Below are 8,842 nucleotides of genomic sequence, written 5' to 3' on the forward strand. Positions count from 1 at the left end.
CTTTCTTGGTTGTCAGAGAATATCACGGTTTTGTATTTTTTTTTCCCCTTCTTCCCGTCTTCTGTTTTGTCAATTTTCAGAAAGTTAAACTAAGAGTTAAAGCAAAGGTTCTCTGGAGTCTAATCTGTAAGAAACACATCCATTTCCCCCACCATCCACACTCTAAAAGACAAACTGAAAGACTAAGAAGGAAAGAATAAAGGCAAATGTAATTTAACACTTATTTGCCTGTTTCCATTCAAGATGTAATGCCTGCGTTATTGAGAATGCCCTAGGCAGGGTCTCCGGGTGGAGGCACGAATGTTCCAGCATTTCCTGCGTGGACAGATGACCCGCTCACTCGTTCTCCTTGGAGGAACTTTGCTTCAGGTCCAGAGAATAGGATGCGTGGGTTTCCGGGACCAGGTAGCAAACAGGGGTCCAGCCCAGACTGGCTGGATGTCTGGGGTTTCTGTCAACTGAGGCCCCGGCTGGTTTGGGGCTTTTCTGCCCCCTCTGCGAAGACGGCGAGCCGTGTGTGTTTGAAGTCTGGTCTTTGGGAAGGAGACCCAAGAGAGCATGAGCGGGGCTTGTCTGGATATCAAAGTCCAAATTAAAAATTTATTCCAGTGTTTGAAAAATTCCTGGCCACAACCTTCATCTGGATTTAAAAAAAAAATAATACAAACCCCCTTGTTTCTTCAGTGGCTCCAGTGTAGGACGAGAGGATTTATTCTGAAAAAGAAAAAAAAAAAAAAAAGTAAAAACAAGGCCAATGGTTCCACAAGTGGACCCAGGTCAGATGGCTTCTTAGCTTAATCTGTGAGGAAAGTTATCTGTTAAACTGCTTCGGGCACCTGGGGAGTGCTGGTTTTAGTTATCATGTTTGAATCTTCTTTTCTCCCCTCTCCTATTGCATGTCAGATCACCTGGCTCTTTGCTGTCAAAGCTGGAAGGGACAGAATGAGAAGGAGCATCTCCCCCTACTCCCCCCGCCCCCATTCCACTGGGCAGAAAAGTAGAGATAAGGCTTTTTGTAAAGTTGTGGGTTTGATGGGAAATTGGAGACCAAGCAAATGACCTCATAGAAATTTTGAAATTATGGATCAGTAGGAGCACAAAAATTATCAAGAAAACCTCGAAAAAATTAAATAAGGAAGAAATAAAAATTTCAACACAAAATTTATATCAAGGCCAGTAATGAAATTTATAGAAGAAAATAGAACTAAGTCGATATGGGGTATTATGCATGAAATACGGACAGAAGTCGAGGATGAGAAATCAGCTCAGGGTCGGGCGGGGGGATGCGCAAACCACCTACATGAAGATCAATGTATCAAACTGAGATTGAAAGCAAAGTGCAGATGTAGAGGAAAGGGATAGAATCATGTCGACCGGCAGGAGCAATGGAAACTAGGAACGGAGACAGTATCGGAAATACGAAGACAAAAAAAAGAAAAGAAAAGAAATACGAAGACATAAAGCAACCTGCAAAAGGTCAATGCTAAGAATCAAGTGAATGTGCACAGGACTTGGGGTCTAGGGCTTTTGCTATTGCTGTTTTGGTCAGCTTTGTAACTTGCAATAGAACTTATATACCCATCATAACTGTGCAATTTGATGAATTCTTCAGAGTGAACGCACCCACGTGACCACCATTCAGATCTGGCCGTGGAATGTTGCTGTAACCCCCAAAGTGAGCACCTTCCCTCTCACTCCCTTCTGCGCCAATACCCAGCATTGCTGATTACCTTAAATTCTACACATTCAGTGGATAAGCACTTAAAATTGAATTGTAATTATGGGGCTCCTGGGTGGCTCAGTGGGTTAAAGCCTCTGCCTTTGGCTTGTGTCATGATCCCAGTCGCATCCCAGTTGAGTCATGCTCAAGTCCCGTGACTCCATGGGATCGAGCCCCATGTTGGGCTCTCTACTCTGCAGAGAGACTGCTTCCCCCTCTCTCTCTCTGCCTGCCTCTCTGACTACTTGTGATCTCTGTCTGTCAAATAAATAAATAAAATATTTTTTAAAAAATTGAATTGTGATTTTAATGTAGCGTGTCTAATTTTGCCTCTTTTCATAAATCTGTTATCAACTTAGATATCTTTTTGTGAAGTGGCTTTTCAATGATTTCTTCCATCTTTAATGAACGTAGGTCTTGTTTTTGTTGTTTTAGTAGAAGAAATCTTTACATATTCTGGATACAAGTCCTTCGATATATTTTTGGAAATATCTTCTTCTATTCTATTCTATTTTTTCAGTTCTCTTCATGGCACGAGTCTACTTGCTTTTCTTTTCTTTTTCCATGGAAAAAGTTCTTAATTTTAGAAAGACCAATTTATCAATCTTTTGTCTTATGGCTAATGAATTTTAGGTTATTTAAATGGACCTACCCACAGTGATGAAGATATTCTCACATGTTCCATTCCAGAAACTTTATTGTTTAAGCTCCACACTTAAGTCTATGGAGTGATTGACTTTCGTATATGGTGTGAGACATGGATATAAGTAATTTTCTTCTCCTGGAAATCCAGTTAACCCAACCACTTAATTAAGACACAATTCTTCACACCCTGCATTACACTGAAGCGTTCATTATAAACCACATAACTTATATTCAGCTCTGTTTTCAGATTCTCAGCTCTGTTCCATGGGTGTATTTATCTCTCTTTACACCAATTTCACATGGTCTTAATTACTGTTGCTTTATAATAAGGTGTGTTATCTAGGAGTGTGAGTGTTTCCAACTTTTTCTTTAATTTTGTCTTGATTATTTTAATTTATTTATTTTGGAGAGAAAGAGAATGAGTGGTAGGAAGGGGCAGAGGGAGAGATAGAGAATCCTAAGCAGGCCCCGTGCCCAGCGTGGAGCCCGAAGCTGGGCTCAATCCCATGGCCCTGAGGCCATGACCTGTGCCAAAATCAAGAGGGGGACACTTAACTGACTGGACCACGCAGGTGTCACTTTTTTTTTTTTAAGATTTTATTTATTCATTTGACAGATGGAGATCACAAGTAGGCAGAGAGGCAGGCAGAGAGAGAGGAGGAAGCAGGCTCCCCGCAGAGCAGAAAGCCCGATGTGGGGCTCCATCCCAGGATGCTGGGATCACGACCTGAGCCGAAGGCAGAGGCTTCAACCCACTGAGCCACCCAGGCGCCCCCAGGTGTCACTTTCTTAAGTATTTTTTAACCTTTGCATTTCCATGTAAGTTTTAGAATTAGCTTATTAATTTTTACAAGAAAAAAAGAGGGGAAGGAACTAAGAGAAGACGAAAGGAAAGAAGGAAGGAAGAGAAGAAGGAAGGGAGGAAGACAGAAAACCTGCTGGGACTTTGACTGATTTTGCACTAAGGCGACAGGCCAATTTAGAGAGCATTAATGGTTTTACAAGACTAAGTCTTCAAATCCAATTTACATGATATAGCCTTTCATTTATTTAAATCTTCCAAAATTAATCTCTGTAGTGCATTTTTTACCCCTAAGTCAGGTGCATATTTTGCTAAATTTATTCCCATAAGTACTTGATTTTTAAAATGCTATTATAAATGGCATCAACTTTATTCTTTTGTAACATTTATTGTAAATATACAAAAATGTAATTGATCTGTTTCTATGTCAACCTTATATTCATTAGTCTAGCTAAATATAATTATTTATTTATTTGTTTACCCATAGATTCTATCTATGCAATCATGTCCACAAACAACATCAGCTTTATGTATTTTCTAATCCTTAAGTTTCTTTTTCTTATCTAATCACTCTAGGTAGAACCTTCAATACAATGGTGGATAGAAATGGTAAGAGTGAATATCCTTGTCTTATTCCTGATCTCAGGGAGAAGTTGATTATAAGTTTATCAGACATATCCTTTATACATGAAGAAGTTCCCTTCTAGTTCTAATTTGATGAGAGTTATCTTTTTAATCATGAAAAAGTACTAAGTTTTATCAAATTCTTTTTATTCACTTACTGAGATGGTCATTGTGTTTTTCTTCTTTATCCTATAACTGTGATGAGTTATATTGATTAATTTTTAAGTGTCAAACCAACCTTGAATTTCTGGAATAAACTTTGTTTTGTCATATTTGATTGTTTTAATACATCTTTTTGCTAATATTTTCCTTGGGAATTTTATATCTATGTTCTTCTTCCATAATGTCCTTGATAAATTTCCCCATCATCGTTATGCTGGCCTCATAAAATGAGTAGAAAAGTGTATCTTGTTTTTTCTATTCCCTGGAAGGGTTTGTGTAACACTCATATTTTCCTCAGATGTTTGAAAGAATTTTCCACTCAAACCATCTGGGTTTTAAGATTTCCTTGTGGGGAAATTTAAATTATGGATTTAATTTCTTTAATAAATATATGAATATTAAAATCATCTGTTTCTTCTCACATCAGTCTTTTTGCATTTTTGTAAGAATTTGTTCACCTACATTTTCAAATTAATTAATATAAAATTATTCATAATATCCTCTTAATATTTTTTAATGTCCGTATGGTGTGTATGGGTAATCTATGCAAGCTCTCTTTATCTATTTTATCAGTTCAATCATTCCAGGGATTTATTTAGTCTTTCTCTAAAGGATATGGACAAATACACAGAAAACCATTATACAATAAAGCATTAGGAAAATGTCTCCTGAAATGTATATAGTGAGTGATGGTTAAAAGGAGGAGAAATTATGATTTAAAAGGCCCAGAGAAACTTACAAAGGGAGAATTGGGGCAGTATACAGAGAAGAAAAGGCACTGTTGGCAAAGGGGAATGTTGGAAATAGTCATTTGGATGAAGTAGAACAGAGAATCAGGGCGAGGGAGACGCCCGAGAGATGGGACGGTTGAGACGGACAAGAAATTTGAGTCATAGACCATGAGAAGACAGTGGAAATTTGCCATATTTTGTTTTCTTGAGTATCTGGTAAAGATGAGGAACAATGCTGAGGAAAGACTCCCCAAGTTTTCCAGCAGGGTGACTGGGAGGATAGTGATGTTTCCAGAAAAATAAAAGAAAATACAAACACAAAAGGCAGGAGAAAGAGCATTTCAGCGTTTAGGAATTAGACTTCGTAGGTACCCGCATAAAGCTGAAGGCTGACGCCAAGACTGAATGAGTTGTCAAGAAAAGAAGCAGAAGGAGACCAGGCTGAGTCCAGGGCCACTGACTAGCAGCTCCCCTTAGGAAGTGAGAGAGAGGGGCCAACGGCACAGGACAGAGTGCAGCATGGAGCCATGGAAGCTGAGAAGCGGGGTTTTCAATCAAGGTGAGCTCTTGTGACGAGATTCCACAGAACAGGTGAGTGGCGAGGACCGAGGAAGCTCCCGGATGCGGCATGCGGGATATCACTGGGAGCATGAATGTTTAGTGTCAATGGAAAGATAGGGGAGAGCTTCGTTCTAATGGGTATGTTTTTCCAAGCTGTGAAACTTACACGCGCTCTCATTCAACAGTTACTTACTGGCTACATTTACCAAGGAACCTCTTATGGCTGTGAACAAAAAAGGCCTGATCCCTCCTTCAGGGGTCCTGTAGACTCCGAAGTTCTGGAACTTGCAAGAGCATCACAGCTCCCCATCTTCATACAATGCCCAAACCTCACTCCCATCACCTGACTATCTTCCGGAGATAGAGGTCAAAGGGGGAAATTTGTAGGTTGATGCAAGTTTGTCTTTAAAAGCACATGGGGAAGATGAATCTACCAGTGTTTAGTTACAAGGTTGAGACTATGACGGGCGGTCTGATTAACTGCAATGATCGTTTTAACATCTATAATGGGTACTCATAATCATACGGCTTCTAGAACGTCATCATGATCTTTCACTTCTGAAATGCCCAGGTTTCCCTGCAGACATGGGAAGGGGATTTTATGAGGCCCAGATCATCAATCCAAACCTTTTAAGGTAAGGGTGTTGCTACCCCAGCAGTCAAAGAGATGTTTGCTAGCCTGGAAAGAAAACACTAGACAGTCATTAGCTCCTTCAATCTGTTTACCAGCCTGCCTGTCACTGAGGTTAGATTGGCCTCAACATTAACACTCTGCTCTATTTGTCCATCAGCATTGTTGTCTCACAGAGCATGTTCTCAAGTGACCATGGGCAAACCTTGTTTCATGCCAGAGCTATGTTCCTGGGGGGAAAAATATCTAAATTAAATTTAGTTTATTCAGTTCTGTTTGAAATGAAGAGTGTCTTTAAAAGAGAGCCCCACTCAATACTTTTTAAAGCAAGTATCCCTCAGTGACTCTAATGAGTCTCAGAAGTCCTGGCATAGGGAGTGGCGGCTCCCTTCTTTTATCACAGGGCACCTTCATATCCGGTTGGTTTCTTCTCACGTCCAGTGACCCCTCCATGGGAGCGAGGATTCTCCACATGGCTCTGCTCTCCCCCACCCTCTATGACCCATCTCTGACCATCCCCTTTCTGTCCCAGCTTTCTCGCACTCCCCAGGAGTGCTCCCCAGGGCTCCTGGGTCTTCTTTCACTCGGGCACCCTCTCCATGGGAGCCCTCATCACCAAGCATTTCGGTTGGCAGCTGCACCTTGCCCTGTCTGTGTTAAGACCTCTTGGAACCCACAGGGACAACTCACCAGTGACCAGGGGCAGAGCAGCTGTGTCAACTCAGTTTAGGGAAGCTCAAGTATCCAGTGATCTTGGCCGTGTGGAGTCTGAAATGAAGCCCAACATATTACTCACGGCAAAACCAGGGGCCAGCCAAGTCAAATAGAATGCTCCCCGAAACGTTCACGGGCTGATTGGAGAAGGAAGCTCCGATCTGAAGAGCAGCTATTTTGTGCCTGCTTGTATTTTTTTAAACAACACTCACTCTGCAAGTGAGATGGGAAAAGCAGAAACCTCAAAGAACGGTATTTGTTCATTTAAAAAGCTTAGATCTACGATCATATGCCGTGTCCCTTTAACTTCCTAAGAAAGACCAACATTTTAGGGAGAAGTTCTTTTTTTCCAGAAACTGTGCTGAGGCATCCAGGAAGCATGCTCCCACCTCATCTCCATGCCAACTCTGTGACATGGGCACCATCGCTGTCCCCCTTTGCTGATGGCAGGCTGAGGCCCAGACTGTGCTTGTAAGTGACATGTTACTTACAAGTAACTTACTTACAGGTTACAGTAACTTACTTACAGGGTACTTCGAACCCTGGCAGACCTGCCCTTAAACAAATGCAAGTACCTGAGAGCTTTCCCGGAGAGGACACCTCGACGGAAAGCCGTGATGTTACCCCACCAGGCTGTGAGTGGAAGCCAGTTTGTGCTCAAAAGAAATCTAAAAGCTAGGAGTTCAATAAAGCTGCACATGCCCCGTGGAACCAGGCCGGGCTGGAGTTTGCAGATTATTTTCCAATCAGAGGGAGCTCGTTGACCTGAAGGAAGAAGGAGGATCGTTTCATGAACTTATAAAAAATATTTTTATATTCAGCTTTTTTTGGGGGGAGCGGTGGGCAAATCTGAGGCTTTGGGTCCTTTCCTCTGTTGGTTTTTCTTACCTGAGATTGTTTCAAGGACCCTGAAGCTGAGTCCTGCGTCCCCCACCAGCCAGGCTGGCCGCTTTATGTGACCGGGTACCTGTACCACTCTTTGCAGCTGCCTGTCCACACAGACATGTTTCTTCGAGCACTGAGCATCGCTCTTGTTGAAAAGCCCCGGGAATTAGCTTGTTTTCGACACCGAAAGTTTTCATTTGAAAAATAACCCTCTTTGTTTAACTAATGAAAAGGAGGGGCTGCCCTCCCTTCTCGGGCTGGGTAAGAATTCCACGGGCAGTAATTCTGTTTCTCAGTGGAAAATGTTTCGGTCTCTTAATGTTGTTTTGCAGATGGGCCCCTGCCCGGCCCTCGCTCCAAGGACCACACATACACACCCGTGCACAGTGCAGCACTTTCCACCCTTCCCTGTTGGGGGCTGGGGACGACGGCAGCCCCCTTCCAGCACCTGCAGACCGGCGATGAGGTGGGTCAGCAGCGGACACCAGCCTGCCCCACAACAGAATGCCTTCCCGGGGCCGGGCTCCGAATCCCAGAGGCTGGGTGGGCCGCGGAGGAAGGAAATGAGACTCCTAAGTTCTCTTGTTTCTGTGTACCCCCATGTCGAGCCATTCTCTCCCACCGTGGAGGGGGTGGTCCAACATTCCCTGCTCGTTAGCTTTGTAGGAAACGGTGGTAAACGCTGCAGGGTCATGGCTGGACTCACCGCACAGCCGGCATGGTGCCGAGCACTCAGGACCTGACCAGAGCAAATCAGAACATGGCCCCAGAGGTCACTTAATGGAAGGAAGGAAAACACGGATCAGACAGACTCAGCCTGTGTCTGTGGCTGTGGGCGAGGAAGTTATTTGTTCCACAGGGATGGGCAGTGCCGTGGATGATTTTTGGCTGTGGAGTAGATAACGATGGACCATCTTTCTTCCCTTCTTGGTTCTCTGAAAATCGCCCATCTCCAGTCTAGTTCAGGAGACAGATTCCTGGGAGACAAGGTACAAACACTTGAGTGTTGTCCCAGCAGAGCTGGGTGCGAGTTCCACTGTGGAGGGAGGGTAAGCCGTCATGTGTGTTCTAGGGACCCAGGGACCTGTCACCAGGCAGAACTGTGAAGTCCAGGGGATTCGAAGAATTCCCTCCATCTGGAGTATTCCTACGGGAAAGATACCCTGAGTGCGTGGTTTAAACACAGTTCTGCCTAAAGCGAGCAAAAGCGATGAACAAGAGGAGGACCACTATGTGAAAACGGACATTTTGAAGATCCACGTGCGTAAAATGTAGAGTCAGCTGTTAGTACGGAGTCAATGAAGAGCTTTGAAAGGAGACAGAGATGGTATGAACAAGTGCATCAGACCGCTTTCAGTTTTAGGTGC

The 8,842-nt window shown here is 43.2% G+C and overlaps 1 long non-coding RNA gene across 1 annotated transcript; it reads right to left on the reverse strand.

Annotated features, from left to right (window-relative positions):
- Positions 1-263: 263 nt before the first annotated feature.
- LOC309847177 lies at positions 264-7,279 on the reverse strand. The gene is made up of 3 exons (XR_014302360.1): positions 7,166-7,279; positions 6,567-6,644; positions 264-714 (listed from the first exon to the last, which is right to left on the reverse strand). It is a non-coding gene; the product is annotated as an uncharacterized lncRNA (long non-coding RNA).
- Between the last annotated feature and the right edge of the window lie 1,563 nt (positions 7,280-8,842).

The sequence above is a fragment of the Mustela nivalis genome, assembly GCF_964662115.1.
Source record: "Mustela nivalis genome assembly, chromosome: 13".
Classification (NCBI taxonomy): domain Eukaryota; kingdom Metazoa; phylum Chordata; class Mammalia; order Carnivora; family Mustelidae; genus Mustela; species Mustela nivalis.